Source organism: Canis lupus, chromosome 25 (genome assembly GCF_011100685.1).
Source record: "Canis lupus familiaris isolate Mischka breed German Shepherd chromosome 25, alternate assembly UU_Cfam_GSD_1.0, whole genome shotgun sequence".
Classification (NCBI taxonomy): domain Eukaryota; kingdom Metazoa; phylum Chordata; class Mammalia; order Carnivora; family Canidae; genus Canis; species Canis lupus.
Genome location: NC_049246.1, coordinates 814,436 through 831,819, shown reverse-complemented (window position 1 = coordinate 831,819; position 17,384 = coordinate 814,436). Strand labels below are relative to the sequence as shown.

At 47.1% G+C, this 17,384-nt stretch overlaps 1 long non-coding RNA gene across 2 annotated transcripts; it reads left to right on the top strand.

Moving 5' to 3' along the window:
• Positions 1-239: 239 nt before the first annotated feature.
• Positions 240-5,551, top strand: LOC102153908. 2 transcript variants are annotated; one of them, XR_005378304.1, is made up of 4 exons: positions 240-381; positions 2,289-2,428; positions 3,400-3,514; positions 5,223-5,551. It is a non-coding gene; the product is annotated as an uncharacterized LOC102153908 (long non-coding RNA). The 2 variants fall into 2 exon arrangements; XR_005378303.1 differs by lacking the exon at positions 2,289-2,428.
• The last annotated feature ends 11,833 nt before the right edge of the window (positions 5,552-17,384 follow it).

Sequence of the window (17,384 nt, the reverse complement as noted above, 5' to 3'; positions counted from 1 at the left end):
GCCTGAGAGCACAGTGACGATGCAGGAGCTTGACCTCGCCCCCCAGTCATGATTCAGTGGCCGGTGTCAGTGCCTAGAGAGGGGACATGGATTCCACCCACTCAGTTAAAAAAAATTAAAAGTTAAGGAGATTGCTTTCAACTTTTAACTTCTTTCTCATTAATTAACTAGACTATCTTCATCAGTTTACCTTTAGCTAAATAATCTCTTTAACTGATTAACTGAAGTTAATTCACCTTGGCCAGCAGGAAGGTCAGAGACATCAGCCTCAGGAGAAAGCATTTCGGATCCCATAGGCTATTTTGTCAGAGCTGAGAGCTGATGGGGAAAGAGAGAGAAAGATGTCTGGAGGGCATGGCTAAGAAGAACGGTTGGTCTGAGGTTAGTGGCAAATACAGCTCAGCAGGTGTGGGTGGTCGCTAGAAAATGCTGCAAAGGGCCAAAGCAGAAATAGGGGAGCCCTAGATCCTGTCCTCAGGGAAGGAGCACCCGGCAAGGAGTACTGGGCTCCCTGCCAGCCCCCACCCCCAGATAAGACCCCTGGGGGGCCCGGTGCTCCAGTCCCAGGCTGTCACAGCAGAGGGCCCAGAAGGCTTTGCTGCTGTTAACCTTTGACCCTTCGACCTGCCGGACCCCGGCAGAATCATTTCAAAGTTGACCGAGACTTGCTAAATTATCACAGTAAGAAAAGACAACAAAGCATGACTGGAAAACATAAGGGAGCAAATGCGAAAAACTTGAAACCCTACTGGTCATGGAAAAGTAGTATCCCAACCCAAACAGGCTTGGAATCGAAGGCCAGGTTCTGCAGAACGTCAAGTAGTGGCATTTAGTACTTAGTGCCACTTACAGACAAATGGCAAAAGAAAAACACGCATCTTAAAAGCTGAGGAGCAAAGGGCCAGAGAAAGGAGAAGACAAAAGGAGGCTACAAGCTGCTTTTATCTGGGCCCGGGACTAGGCGTGAGTCCAACTGCCCTGACTGTCGCACCCTGACTGCGGGGGGGCGGGGGGGGGGGGCACCGTCCCAGGGCCCCCACTCTCCCGGTCGGCTGGTCACCTGGGCCAGGCTGCAGGTGGAGCAGGGCCTGCAAAGCCAGGCTGTTGGGACCGCGAAGGTCTGGGTCTGGGCATGAGGCAGACGCCCCCCCGCAGACCGCCCCTGCCTGGACGGGCCCAGCACAGGGCACCCACGGCGGGCGCGCACCTGACACAGGCTTCGGGGCTGCTGGAGGCGCGGAGCGGCTGCCGGGGGCTCGCGGCCCATCCCGGGGCGCCCCACGGAGGCTGGCGTCGCCCCGCGGCCGCGTCCCCCTGCCCGCCGCCGCCGGCCTCCCATGACTGAATAGAAAAGAATCTTTAAAAACGAAACAAAGCGAAACAAAAGCCTGCTCGACAGGGTTAAAATGAAAGGACCCCAAAGCCCACAGTGTTTGGTGCCAGGGAGGGCTCCAGGGGCGGGGGCCAGTGTGGTGTCCCGGGAGGGCTTCGGGTGGGGGGTGTCCCGCGGCGGGGGGCGGGGGGCGGGGGGCGGCGGGGGGGGAGCGGGGTGGGCGGAGGGCGGCGGGGGGGTGTCCCGCGGCGGGGGCGGGGGGAGCGGCGGGGGGGGGCCTGTGCGGCCGCCGCCTCGCCCACGCGGTCCCCGTCGCTCGGGGCCTCGGGGCCGCGGAGGAGCCGTCGAGGGGTCCGCAGAGCCGGGAGGGGGTGAGGCCGCCGCACGGGGCGGGGCGGGGCGGGGCGGTCGGGGCTGCGGGGGCTCCCGGGGGCGCCAGGCCCGGCCCACCCGGAGCTCGGCGGGCGGCGCGGCGCTGTGAGGACGCGCAGGAGGCCCTTGACCTTCAGCGGCTTCGCGAGTGCCCTTGAACCGCTCCGCCCGCGTTCGCGGCGGCTCCTGCCGGAGGAAGGGACAGAGCCGCGGAGACGCGAGCGCGGGGCGCCGAGCAGGGCTCACGTCCCGGTCCCCCGGGGCCACCGCCCTGCGCCCTGCCCAGGCCCGGACCGGCTCCCGCGGGCCCCACCTCGGAGGAGCCTGTGGAAGCTGTGCTGCGCCCAGGGACAGTTGTCATAAGGCGCGGCCCGGGCGCTGCCCGCTCCGTATTTTGGCAGCACGACTTCCTGTGACATTACCGAGCAGCTCCTGTCGTCCCAGTAACAAAGGCTGATACCTGGGCGGTTGTTCTTGTTTCTTTTCCTCTCAACAATATACTTGACATTTAATGCATCACCAAAAAGTTTCTGAGGTTTTGGGGCTAAAACTCTGAAAGTATTACTTCCTGTCCCGGCTGCAGCTCGGGTACCTGAGCCGCCCAGAGGTTCTGAAGGAAGAAGGCTGCTGCTCTGCTGTCAGCTTCGCCGGGTGGCCTCGTAGATTCCGAAGCCGGCCAGAAACCCACGCTGCCTCCGTGAGCCCTCTCAAAGGCTGAGGAAGGTGCTCAAGACCAGGCACCAAAGAGGGCCACTGGTTCCTGTCCCTTCATTCCAGGGTCCTTGAGCAAATCACTTCATGTCTCTGCTATTCAGAAGGGTAGAATGGCAGAGTTGTGCAAAATGATCTCTGGGGAATAGTCTAGCATGCAATTCCCTGGTGTCCAAGTACAGACTTGAACTGCCCACAGGGCTATAAGGTCACCTGCAGTGGAACCACACGTTTTTCCCAGTGATAGGAAGATAACCTTGGTCTCCCAGGAAACCATCCTTAATGGCCTAGCACCACGGGAATCTGCTGGACCTCTAGCCCCGTAAAAGCTAGAATTTGCACCCAACAAGGCAGAAGAGCATGCATCATTTATGTAACTCCTCATTCCTTCCAAGGACTTATGGGGCACATGCTCCTGGTCAGATACCATGCTAGGCTCAGGGATATAAGGGTGAAGACAGCTAAGCCCAGGTCCTCTGGGAGGGCACAGGAACCAACAACTGCCCCCAGGGTAGTGCTGGGAAAGGGTTGAGGGGCATAAGGATGGAACCCTGATTTTTCCTGAGTGATGGGAGAGACGGGGAGGAAGGGAATTCTTCCCCAAGGAACTAACACTTGAGCTGACTCAAGGTCTCAGTAGCGGTTGAGCACTAGACATTCCAGGCAAGGGCAAGAGAAGTGCCATAGCCACAGCCCCAAGACGGGGCATTGTGGGTAATGCCACACCAGTCAACTGGACTAGGCCATGGTTTACCTGGGCAGCGCTGGAGACCAGGCCGAGGCTTCGACATCTGCTGAGGAGTGTGGCTCTTCCTCTCTTCTGGTTTTTAAGTGGGAGGAGCACAGCAAGGCTATATAGGTGGAAGATCAGGGTGCTGGTTTGGGGCACCAGCCAGACTGCACATTGAATCCCTGCCCTGACTAACGGTATAACCTCTAGTGAAATACTTAATCTGTTTCCACCCCCACTGTCTCATCTACAGACGGACATGACTATACCCACCTCCTTGGATTGTTGTGAGGGCACAAAACATAATAAATGTTAAGTGCTGAGCCCAGTGCCTGGAATTCAATTACAGCAGCTGGTTAAACAGAGAGGTGAGGTCTCCATTTGGGCTTTCAGAATTTGTACTCTAGCGCCATCAGGAAGATGGACAGGAGGGAGTACAATGGGTGGCAGGGGTGAATCCAAAGTGCACACACACACACACACACACACACACTACTCGATTCGTACTACAAACACCAAAGACGATGTGATTCAATTTGAAGGAGAAAGAGGGGAGGAGTCAAGGGTTCACAGGGGAGATGATGTAGGAAATGGGTCTTATTGGAAGAAATGAAGAGAATGAAACCCAGATGGGAACTGGAATCATGAAAGTTCAAGGTGTATAGGAGCAATGAAAACAATCGAGAACCAGTGCGTCTACACTCAGCTGGAGAGACTTTTGCAGCTCCACACTCAGGAAGCACAGATGACATGACCACCATGGGCTGTTGGGCAGACCCCATGCCGGTAAAGGCCGTGCTAAGGAAAGTGGAATGTATTCAAGTAGGTATCAAGGAGCCTACTCTTTTATTAGAATCATGTATTTCCTGTCCACTGATCCACAAAAACCTTTTCAGGAAAGGAGGGAGGCGGCTATAGAAGTCTGCCCAGCACCCCTGGCTCTCCCATGTTCAAGGGAAATGAAATGAATCACTTCATGCTCCATTATAACTACAGCAGAGTGTCCTCTCTCTCCCATGAGTGCTAAAGTTAATAAGAACAGTTGAGCTGGCTCAGTCTGAAGTACTTTGTCCATCTTCACTCCTTCGATCCTCATTCTAGGAGCAATATTATTATTCTCCCATTTTATGGATGAGGAAACGAGACATTAAGGAACTTGGCCAAGGTCACCCAACTAGTAATGGGCCGATGGGCAGGCCGGCAGAGAAGCCTGCAGAGAAAGGACCAGAGGTTTCTCTGCTAACACAGGAAAGGATCCTGGCACACGAGCAGCCAGTGTGCCCCAAAGGGAAGTCAGATTGCCATGTGGGGACTCATCACCTCCATCCTGCCAATGAGAAACAGACACTAAGGACCATTTTCCCAGTAACTGGAAGGGCCAAAATGTGAACCAGGAGCTGTCCAGTTCCAAAGCCCATTTCTCCCCCTGCCACCCTACCACGTGGAGGGCCTTTCCCAAACACGCATCTACCTTCTCCCCAAGAATAGAGAGGCAGTCTCATCCATGCCTCTGCTTCCTGCCCCACGCAGATGAGGAACAACCCAGAAAGCATGTGGCAGGGACAGGAGTGCCCAGCAACAGCGCTCAACCCCATCCTTTCTCTCCCTCCCCTTCCCCATCATAATCACTGGGCATGTGACCAGGATCAACCCTCCTCCCAAGCCTTACCTCCTCTCAAAGGGTGAGGGACCAGGAAAAGTGAGGACAGGGAAAGGAGCAGTGACCTCTGAACCTCTGGAGGATCCAACTTCCTCTGACAGTGGTCGGCAGACCTCATCTCTACCTAAGAAGCCCTTAGGATATTAGCTGTGGCAGCAAGGTACACCCCAGGAGGAAGCCAGACACATCACATTGAAAACCGAACTCTGTCTAGGCCACCAACTTCCCCCAGGTCCCCGGGGGAGTCATTAAATGTCTGTGTCTTCATTTCCTCCACAGTAGAAGAGGGGTAATGATTCTTGCCTACCTTACCAGAGTGCTGTAAGAAGGAATAACTAATTAACGCTAGCAAAGCACTTTAAAAGTAAAAAGCACTTTGCAATAATTAATGTGGTTTCTACTTTCATCTCCTGCAGCCTCATAAATAGAAGCGAGGCCCCAGATAGCTACAGATGGCAAGAAGCGTGCCCAGGCAGCGGCTCTTCCAAGGAGGTACAAGGGGTGGATCTGTCAAGGCCATCAAAGTTGTCTCGGGGCTCCCGGCCACTGGAGACTGTTCCAAACTGATGATTCCAAATCCATATGCATCCACTTAGCTTTCTAGAGACCGAGGCCTTCTGCAGTTATAGCAAACAACCATGAATGTGAAGCTCCAAGCAGGGAACACAGGGCAAAAAGGGTTGGGAATTCTCTAGGGCTGATGCTGACTTGTCTTGAAAAATCAAAATGAACTTTCTTCTTCAAAGGCTTTGCTTTTGTTCATTGTCATTATAAAAACAGTCAAGTCCTTGAGGTCTGCAGCTGCAGCAAAAGCACACAGAATGGGCTTTCTGCGAGACACACACACATACACACACACACACAACCAGTGTTCCAACGTTTCTTGTGAGCAATAGGCAATAGGGAGTCTGGCTTTGGAGTACAACTTTCACCTTCATTGGCAAATTCTGCCAAATAGGGTGTGTGTGCCCTCCCCCAAAGGCACCTCCTTTATGAGAATGTTCATATTTAGTAAGGGGTCTTACTAGAGAGAGAAGTGTCTAACTGTGCCAAGGGCTGACCCCTAGAGGACTGTACCCATTCTGGGAGCTGTCCTTATCACAGAGATGTCATCAACACCTCACAGAGCTTGTTACAGATGGGGCTGGATGTTGCTAATCTGCTTTATTAGTGTAACATCTCAGGTCCCGGATGGTCAAAAGGCGTCTGTGGGCTGGGCCAAGCTGGGCCTCACCACGCCTAGCAGTGTTACTTGGGAAAATAAGTTCTGATCTCCAAGAAGCTGCCTTGGGATCTGGAATGCAAGCCATTTGTAAGAAGGAAATGGTCCTGAAATATTAGACACTGTTTTCCCATTATTTCAGAGGTGAAGAATGTGGTTATCTTGAATTTCCTCTAGATAAATGGTGTTCCTTTTCTCCTGCTCCCCTGCTTCCTCTTTTCCTTCCTCCACGCCATTTTATTAGCTGATAAACCATCAGTGGGTCACATGGACGTCTCAGAAGGAAGCTAGGGATAAGCCCTACCAGAAAGGGGCCAAGAGCAGGCCACAGGCACTGTGGTTGACCTAGGCACAGTGTGGAAACAGAGGGGCAAAAAGACTAAGCCTCAGCCCCCTGAGTCAAGGGCTTGAGAAAGAGATGCAAGGAGACAGAGAAAACCATGAGGGGCCCTTCTGATAAGAAAGAGATAAGCAGTCCCTGAGGATCCAGACTATAACATAGACAGAGAGGCAGAAACCGGAAAGGACAATAGTGGCTGATGTGAATGGACAGTAAAATTACTGGACTGCCTCAGGGAAAGGAGAAAGTAGCATATACCAAAGGCATAAAAAATGTGCTTGACAGTAAAGATGAAAAGACCAGGGGAGGGCGCGTTCCTTCCCTGAGAGCCTTGTGATGTACCTCAGGACTCCCCTTGCCCTGCATGCTGGTCCCAAGGGAGGGCTCCCAGACGGTAGCTCTGGCAGGATGTGGCATTCAGGCAGGGAATTCTCAGGTCTAGGCTCCCCAGCCACATCTGGAGCTCCCTGAGGGACCCCTCTGAAGCTGTCCCTCTATGCGTGGTGAAGGCTGAAACAGAAAAGGAGGCAGCAGAAAACACCTGACTGCCAGCCTAATTAGTTGTGTGCAGGATGAAGCTGGAGACCACCCCTCAATCTCAACAGCAGAGGCACTGGCCCACCCAAACTCATGCAGCTATGGACAGAAGGCCGGACTGCCCCTGGCACATTGGCTAGAGATCAGCTCTCTTGGGCAGCCTTCACAGAAGCAGAATTCAAGTTTTCTTCTTTTAAAGAACACTTTAAGAGGATCCCTGGGTGGATTAGTGGTTTAGCACCTGCCTTCAGCCCAGGGTGTGATCCTGGAGTCCTGGGATCGAGTCCCACGTCAGGCTCCCTGTATGGAGCCTGCTTCTCCCTCTGCCTGTGTCTCTGCCTCTCTCTCTCTCTCTCTCTGTCTCTCATGAATGAAGAAAAAAAATCTTTAAAAATAAAAAATTAAAAATAAAGAACACTTTAAGATTAAAACAACACAATGCATAAGTGAATTGTATGACACCTTATTATAGGCTTTGCATTAGGTCTTTATTACAACCTTGTAAGGGATGAGTTACCTGGGGGTGGCCTGTGCAGCCACAAAGAACTCTGTACTAAAAGACCCCATGCTTGCTTTCATGCTCTCCATCACCATCTTGATGTTCTTAGTCAAGAATACTCTTGAATAGCTCCACATTTTCATTTTTCACTGGAGCCCACAGACTAGGAAACCAGTCTCAGTCCAGTGAGGTATGGAAAAACACAGGTATTACCAACATGCCCATTTTACAGATGAGAAGACTGAGGGCTAGACAGGTCAAATTGAGACTCTTCTAATGACACTCTGTTAGTAGGCCATTAACTACAGCCCCCAGGTACTCTACCTCCCAAACCAGTATCTGCTCTGATTTCTCCATGCCCTGTGTACATTGCTGAGTGCCTGCCCAGCTCATGATGACAACCTTCCATAACTGCCCCTCACCTTCTGTGCTGACCCCTCAGCCCTGTTTATATGACTTGAAATCACCATCCCCAGGCAAAGCTGATGCCCAAGCTGGACCAGGCTGGGCCCATTGGACTGTCTCTCCCAGGAATCTGGAATTGGAACCCAGGGAGTCAGCAGATGGAGGCCAAAAGGGGGAATCAGAGCAATACCCGGAACAGAGGACTGGCAGGCCCAGGCACAGGATGATCTTATGAAACAATGTGTACATTGTGGATGCCTGCACCCCAAGAGGGTGCATTCCCAGAGAGACACAGCTAGAGGAAGGGCTTAGGGGCTACCCATATGGCCAGGTGATAGTAATCCAGGAACCTTGGGAAAAGTGCCTCACGTGACCTTACTAATGGCTGAAAACCTGCTAGACCTGCTGATCGTAGGAGTTACTTGAGGATGGCAAGTAATGGCAGGCAACATTTCTTTTTTTTTTTTTTTTTTCTTTTTTGGAGTTCAATTTGCCAACATATAGCATAACACCCAGTGCTCATCCCATCAAGTGTCCCCCTCAGTGCTCATCACCCAGTAACCCCCACCCCCCCGCCCACCTCCCTTTCCACCACCCCTTGTTCGTTTCCCAGCGTTAGGAGTCTCTCATGTTCTGTCTCCCTTTCTGATATTTCCCACTCATTTTTTCTCCTTTCCCCTTCTATTCCCTTTCATTAATTTTTATATTCCCCAAATGAATGAGACCATATAATGTTTGTCCTTCTCCGATTGACTTATTTCACTCAGCATAATACCCTCCAGTTCCATCCACGTTGAAGGAAATGGTGTGTATTTGTTGTTTCTAATGGCTGAGGAATATTCCATTGTATACATAGACCACAGCTTCTTTATCCATTCATCTTTCGATGGACACACCGAGGCTCCTTCTACAGTTTGGCTATTGTGGGATTTATCCCCGGGATGCAAGGCTGGTTCAACACTCATAAAGCAATCAATGTGATTGATCATATCAGCAAGAGAAAAAACAAAAACCATATGATCCTCTCAATAGATGCAGAGAAAGCATTTGACAAAATACAGCATCCATTCCTGATCAAAACTCTTCAGAGTGTAGGGATAGAGGGAACATTCCTCAGCATCTTAAAAGCCATCTACGAAAAGCCCACAGCAAATATCATTCTCAATGGGGAAGCACTGGGAGCCTTTCCCCTAAGATCAGGAACAAGACAGGGATGTCCACTCTCACCACTGCTGTTCAACATAGTACTGGAAGTCCTAGCCGCAGCAATCAGGCAACGAAAATAAATAAAAGGCATTCAAATTGGCAAAGAAGAAGTCAAACTCTCCCTCTTTGCCGATGACATGATACTGTTTATAGAAAACCCAAAAGACTCCACGCCAAGATTGCTAGAACTCATACAGGAATTCGGCAGTGTGGCAGGATACAAAATCAATGCCCAGACGTCAGGCAACGTTTCTTTTTCATGCTTCCACTCTTGCTTGATACAGAAAGATGTATATAGCATTTACAATACACCAGGTATTTTTCCAAATGCTTTATGGATATCAACTCATTTAATCCTCCTAACAATCCTGTGAGCTAGGTATTATTATCATCATCCCCATTTTACAGGTAAGGAGAGGTTATGTAACTGCCCGAAGTCACACAGCTGCTATGTGGAGTTGAGCCACCTGGTCTGGCTGCAGAGCCTCGATTCTTGCCCCTCTTACAAACTGCCTCTCAGAAGTATTATTCTGGACAATCTGAGAGAAGCAAAGCAATGTGCAATTGCTATTTTTATGTTCCATTTTACCTTTTCAAGATGCAGTCTTGCAAAAGTCTTGAATCGATGAGGTCTTTGAGCAGTCAAAACATGTTGCATAGACTACACACAGCAGGGTGAGCGAATACTTGGTCCCCTCAGATTCCCACTCAGCTCCTGTTCTCTCACTCTCTCTCTCTGTGTCTGAGACACACACACACACACACACACACACACACACACACACATACGTCCCAATAGGCTCTGTTGCCCATTTTTTAAACACACAGTAAATTATAAGGAAATGAAAATCTACAGCAAGCCAGCAAGCTGACAATATTAAGAAAACATTACCATGAGCCCGGCAGTAAAAGAGACAAATATCCTAAAAGCAATCGTAAAACTTATAAAGAATGGCAATTCAGCTTTAGGTAAGAACATTCAAACAGCCCTACACATTCTGACCCTCCATCCCAACCCCATACACAAACAGCCTTTTCTCAGCGTGTAAGCCATCTTCGGTAAAGTTATCTATGATTTGAACATGAAGGCATCCTGCTTCCAGAACAAGAGGTTATTTTGCTATATTCGGTACACTATGTTTAAGAAGGCAGAGGAGTAGGATATATATATATTTTTTAAGATTTTATTTATTTATTCATGAGAGACACAGAAAGAGAGATAGAGAGGCAGAGACACAAGCAGAGGGAGAAGCAGGCTCCATGCAGGGAGCCTGAAGTGGGACTTGATCCCGGGACTCCAGGATCAAGCGGCAGGCTCTAAGCTGCTAAGCCACCCTGGGATCCCATACATTTTTTAAACACAACTAAAATGGTTACTTTTTTTTTTTTTTTTTTTTTAATAGCTTAAGTCTGTAGACCAGGGATCCCTCACCAGGGATCAGTCATTTTTATTTCTTGGTTGGTTGGTTGGTCAGGGTAAGTGCTTGTAATTTTGGGTCTGCACTGTATAGCAACATTTTAAAAAATCCTATTGCCTTTTAAAAGGTCATGTGCTATGTAGTTCTGCATGATTCCTTTTTCCAATTGAATTTTTATTTGAAGATAATTAATTGTAGGCTCACATGTGATTATATGAAGCAGTGCAGAGAGATCCCATGTTCCTTTTCCCCAGTCTCCCCCAACGGTAACATCCTGCCAAACTCTAGTACCAACACAACACTACCAGGATATTGACACCGATGGAGACAAGACACTGACAGTTGAGTCACCACGAGCATTCCTCATGAAGGCCACCCCCATTCCATCACCACCCCACCCCGGACCTCTTCATAAACGCTCATCTGTTCTCCATTCCTATGATTTTGTCATTAGTAGTGGTCCATGGTATGGATGGACCACAGTTACTGAAGGATATAGCCACCATCCTTTTTTCCTTTATACATAGATTGTTTTCCCCATTTACATGACCTGCCTCACCCTGTGGGCATCTGAACTTGTGACCTCTGAGGTAGAGTCTCACCGAAGATCTTGAAAACTCAGTATCGGGAAGGACTAACTTCCTCCCAGCTCTGTCTATCTAATCTGTGGATTATACATGCCCACAATTTTGACTTTGGGAAGGAAAGTTCCCCAACACAGAGCTGGCTTCCTACTAGCTGGTATGTGCTCAGGAAACACACACTGGAACCAAGAGAACTTGGACAGTAGATATGAACCAAAAGAATCATCTTATAAAATTGAAAGACAAATATGGAATTCTTTAGTGATCACCCCTGCTTTGTTTTTAACCTTCTGGTAGCTCCTCTTATGAGCATAGATAAAAAGAGTAAAATCCATTCAGAACTCTCAAGTTCCTTATCTTGTATGTTCCCATCTCTAACTGAGCCCCTTTGATGTTTAGAATATTCCTGCACTAAGTATTTCACTCTTCTCAGGTAACTTCCATTTTTTCATCTGGCTAACTTCTGTAACATGTCTTTATTTTTAAATATCTCATATCTCTTGTTCAGTAAATATCTTTTGAGCACCAATTCTGTCATGACTATACTTAGTGATTATATACACAGTTTCTTGTGAAATAAATTATTTAAGCCACCAACAGAGTTGAATTAGGGTCCTCCAAAAATGTCTGGTCTTCCCCCAACATCTTATTCATAGCAAATGCTTTCAAATGTCCTTAACTGAATTGACTTGCTAGGACATCTTTCAAAAATTGGAATGTGGTAGCTTAGATCAGTCCACTCATCTCTTCGCAGCAACAACCTTCTCTTTCTTCCATGATATACTTTCCTTTTATTCTTTATGCTTCTTTCCTTACATTCTGAACCCTGGACCATTGCCTATATGACCCTAAATGACAGCTACCATCAGTGTTGCTCACTCGTCATTCCTTGACACTCACTAAAGACTTTCTTTGCACTGAGCACTAGGGATTACAGCAAGAACAGCCATGTTATTTGTCCCCACAACTTAAATATGCTACATCTGATGTATGGTGAGCATGAACCCAAGGTACGTATGGCTTCCTGTTTTACGGAGGAGGCACCGGACACAACTTTCTTAAAATCTCTGAGTTTATATGTAACAGAGCAGGATTCCAACTCTGGCCTGTCCTATGTTAAAGCCCACTCTCTTAGGACTTGGTCAGACCACTTTCCAGGCCACAAAGCCCCAGAGAAGATCCACCTCACTGATAAGACAAAGTCTTACCATTGATTTTCCTAGAAGAGAAGAACATGGTTTGGCTCCATCCTCTCTCCATTAACTAGGTTTCATTTCTTTAATACTGCAGATCAGGTTCCCAAGAAACAGACTTCAGACAGAGACTTGGGTCCAGGAGGATTCATAAGGAGTTCTCGGTAGATCAAGACCTGTGGGGAAGTAAAAGAAATAGGACTTGGTGAAGGGAGACATTTGAACTTCAAGGTCATCAAAATCCACAGCTCAGCTTACCCACGGAGAGGTCAGAAATGTTTCAAGTGAAGTCAAGGAGGCCACCCTCAATGAGCACTCTTTGGTGCATACAGTCCCAAGATGTGAGCATGAACTTAGCCCTGGCAAATCCCACGGAGGGACTCAGAGGAGAGCTGTCAGCCACCACCACTCATGCAGCTGGGGTAAAGACAGCTATCTGAGCAGCCACCCCAGCATCTTTACACGTAACTCCTTCTCTAATCTCCTTTTCAAACCTCTCACATGTCTTAGTAGATTTCTGGATTGAGTCCGAGGAGAAAGCCAAGCCAGTTTTGTGCATTTTTCCTATACTCTTCTTTCAGAGAACCCAGTATTATTTTTTAATTTATTCTTTCTTTTTTCCCAATGAATGTAACAAACTTTCTCTCCACTGCCTTGGCTCACCTGAACACAAATTCAAAAATAGCTTCCCTGGTTTTTCAGTGCCTCCTTCTGAAAGGGTGATCCCAGGTGTCGAGTCCTGCTGCTGGAGTGCTCTCTCTCTCTCTCTCTTAGTTGGCCTCAGCTGTCCTTTTCCCCGAACCCTTTGTTTCCATTCCAGCCTTCTACTCCATCCCTAGCACTCAGCTCACCTGGGCTCCAAACCTGGGCTCTGACCAAGTCTCCTATCTGCCCCAATCTTGACCTCTCAGATGCACCCTGCTCACCTCCCGCTGCCCAAGTGATCTTTCTAGATGCAAATCTACCATGTGGCTGTTCTGCTCATTGTTTCTAGGATATGTGTTAAGTTCTGTACTCTCACATTCCATCCCACCTAATCCAGCCAACCTCCTCAGTTTCTTTTTTTTTTTTTTTAAGATTTATTTATTTATTTGAGAGAGAGAGAGAGAGAGAGAGAGAGAAAGTGCACAAGCAAAAGGGGGAAGGGGTAGGGGAAGAGAAAGAATTTCAAGCAAACTCCCTGCTGAACACAGAGCCCAATATGGAGCTGGATCTCATGACCTCGAGATCATGACCTGAGCTAAAATCAAGAGTCAGAAGCTCAACTGACTAAGCCACCCATGTGCCCCTCCTTAGTAATTAGCTTTATTTAATAGCTTCTTTATTTAATAGAAATTAGTTTCATTTAATAGCTCCTCTCTCTACCCACCACTAAACACACACACACACACTCTCTCTATCTCTAGCAATATTCAACTGTCTAGTTTTTCCTCATCCACCACATTATTTCTACCTCCATGTCTTTTTTTTTTTTTTCCTTCTCCATGCCTTTTTGTACCACTGTTACTTCTGCCTGGAATCCTTCCTACACCAGGTTCATTCCTTCAAGACCTAATTAAGATGTTTTCTCCTTCAGAAAGCCTTCCCTAAAAAAAAAAAAAAAAAAGAAGAAAGCCTTCCCTGCCACCAAGAGCTGGGCTACAGCACCTGCCCTGGCCCTCAGCCTTATCTCATGTCCTCAGAAGCTATCTGCCATCACTGGCCTGTGAGACCCAGTGGATAGGTTAGAATCTCTCCTTTCCCATGCCTGTCCCACTGTAGGAACTCAAGATAAGCTTGTCAAGTTGAACCAATTAAACCGTCTCTTAGGGGCGCCTGGGTGACTCAGTGGTTGAACATCTGCCTTCGGCTCAGTTTGTGATCCAGGGGTCTTAGGATCAAGTCCCACATTGGGCTCCCTGCAGGGAGCCTGCTTCTCCCTCTGCCTGTGTCTCTGCCTCTCCCTCTGTGCCTTTCATGAATAAATAAATAAAAAATTTTAAAAAATAAATAAACCTCCTAGGCATCTACACCACATATTTCCTTCATTTCCTGTAACTCTCCAACTCCTTGTTCTTCAAAAGACTGCTTGACCCAAGTGTACTCATTTTCTCTATTTTTACAAGGTGATTATCAAGCATAGGTTGTGCTCCACATTAAGCAAACAGGCATTAGGAAAAATCTGTATTATAAAAGAAAATTTGGGATGATTATTTGTCTTTATAAAAGGCTGCTAGCCTAGGTGTCTTTAACTAGGAAGCTCTGAGTATCTGCACACAGAGCATATGCATGACAAAATGCTGATCATCAAACTGTGAGTGATGACTAGCTCAGGATTCTTTTACTTCCTTCTTTATTTTTTTTTTTTAAGGTTTATTTATTTATTTAGAGAGAGAGCTTGGGGGAGTGGTGGTGGGAGGAGAGAGAGAATCTCAAGCAGACACCCCCCCACCCCACCACTGAAAGCAGAGCCCAATGGAGGACTCAATCCCACAACCCTGAGATCATGACCTGAGCAAAACCAATAGTCACACCTTTAACTGACTGAGCCACCCAGGGTCCCCTACTTTCTTCTTTATATTTGTATATATTATTGCCATTTTACCTAAATGACCATGCCTTATTACTGAAGAAGCAAAAAGAAAACAGAAATCCATGTTCATTGTGGGAGAAACAAGGAAAAATCATTGCAAGCTTCTAGGCGATTTTTTTCTCTTTTAAAGAGATAAAAAGGCAGAGTTATGAAAAAACAAAACTGCAAGTGCCTTAATCTCCAGGCTTACTAGCAATAATAAATTATACAATTGTAGGACTTTATGCCAAGTGCATTTTTGAATCATTCAATTTGAAAACTGTTTCTTTCTCTATAACTTCTAGGGGTCAATGTTTTAGAAGCAGAGTTTGATATCAGGGTACTATTGTGACATTATAGAGGCAGACCATGGATCATGGAGCAAGTCCATGGTCAAGAAGTCTCAAATCCCAATCTGCATCATAAACTAACTCTTGGCAAGTCAATCAAGCTCTCTGAGCCTCCACTGCTTCAAGTGTAAAATGGGATAATCTCTGCAATGTCCACTTCACACATTTCCAGTAAAAAGAAGAAAACCAGACAATACATGTTCATTTGCTTGAGAAAGTGAAAGACTAAAGACACCATGTTAACATCAAATGTTAGAAGGGTGATGATTAATAACAATAATTGAGTAGCAGCCATTTTCCTATCTCTTGGAGTCCCTGCCTTGTTCCTCTTGAGGAATAGCCGCATCTGTGAGGATCTCCTTCTCCCTTCTGGGATTCCCAAGGACTGTTTTCCAACTCCAAGGCATGATGCTGAGTGTTTACAATGATGGCCAATTATCAAAAGCTGAAAGGGGTCTTGAAACCACATAGTCTTCCCTAAGCATGTACATGTTTTCCTTTGTCCTTTTTTATATTCTTTTTTAGGGAAGAGTGTCTCAAAAAATTATTTTAATGAAGTATTTGCTTGCCCAAGATGGAGAATTTTTTTCTCAGCAAGTTTTGGAGCAGAAAGAGCCATACAACTCATTGGCTTACATCATCCAATAGAGGAACTAAAAATCACTGCTGCCTATGTTACAGGTGGGAGGCAAATTATCTGATCTCCATTAGCTTGCCACATGATAGATGGTCAAGTATCTTGGGTTTAACACACAGTAAGTGAGTGTGGGTGCCCAGGCCAGAACTAAAGTCTCCACACCTATGGAATGGAGCTAAGGACACCTGACTCGCTGAGTGCCAAGGATTAAATGAGCTAATGAATGCAAAGTGGAGAGTCTGGTACATGTCTGAGAGACAAAGGAGGTTATTTATCAAATGAGACAATGAATTTAAACACATTCTAGAAATGACTGTCACTACTGTCACTTTTCTGAACCAAAAGTATTAACTTTTAACCATAAAAATAATCCAACTAACTAGTATAAAAAACAGGTAAGAGAAAAAGGGGTCCATTTTCCTGAATATTTGTTAGATGGGTTCTCTGTGCTCACGTTGGTTGTTTCTTAGGAGCTGGCCCACAGCCCCACTGAACAAGAGGCCTAAAACCATGGTAGACTTACTTCTGCCACTTTAACTTCCAAGTTCATAAAGACACTGCTATAGCTCAGTGGTAGTGCCTGTCACATCGACTATAACTTTCTATGGACCTTTTATTTGCTCAACTGGTCCTTTCTTTTAGGACATTCTCCCTTTTTCTCCAAATACGGGAGTCGTATCAGCTAGTCTTGTTGACCACCATACAGAACAGCCCGTACCTCATAACATAAGAATGTTCCGCCCTATTGGTACAAGCCATTAAAGTTTAAAGCACAGAATAGCATTCATGTTTCTAGCTTTGGAAGAAGATAAAACACTGACTTCATGGCCATTTGTTTCAGAATTTACTCACATTACAGCCCTGAAAACATCCACTGTTTTGGCCCAACTGGCTTTCTTGAGGGAGAAGTATAGGCTTTTACAGCTGAACCACTGTGTAAATTCTCAGGGTTAACTGAAGTACACGATGGCTTTGGCAAGATTCCCAACAGCTGGTGCTACGGTCCCCAGATTAAGGGCCGTTACTCTATCAGCCATCCTCACCATCCACGCAGCAGTGGACCAGTTTGGAAGGAGCCACTGGAGGGAGGGCTTTGTACTTAATAGATAGTTGCAGATTAGTAACAGAGAGTCATAACCTTTACTGAATGCTCCAAGAACTTCTACTCATCCAGAGACCCACAAGGCAGCCGACCTTAATGTGCTGAAAGGCAGAAGGAAGGGATAATAGATTTGTTATGAGACAAAAGGTCTTGGAGCTCACAATTAACTTACTCTAAATATCCATCTTTGTTCCCAGTCCAAAATTCATTCACATAATTCAGCCAACACCAGCTTCCAAAGAATTAACGAATAGCTGCCAGTCCCCTAGGTCATTCTTCGTCAGAACATAATTCTGTAACCCCCCTGTTAAATTTACAAAACCCAAGGGGGAGAGACTGTATCCTTTATGCCTTTATGTTTCAGTTTCTAGCACAAATGGCTGGCAGAGAGCAAGCTCACCAGAGATATTTGTGGAGTGAGTTGAATAAAGGAAAGCATCATACCCCGGGGCTTTGTTTTCTGAGGAATCCCCGAGCTTTTGAGGAATGACCTTATAGCTCACTCACACCATGACTAGAGATGAATATTTGGCT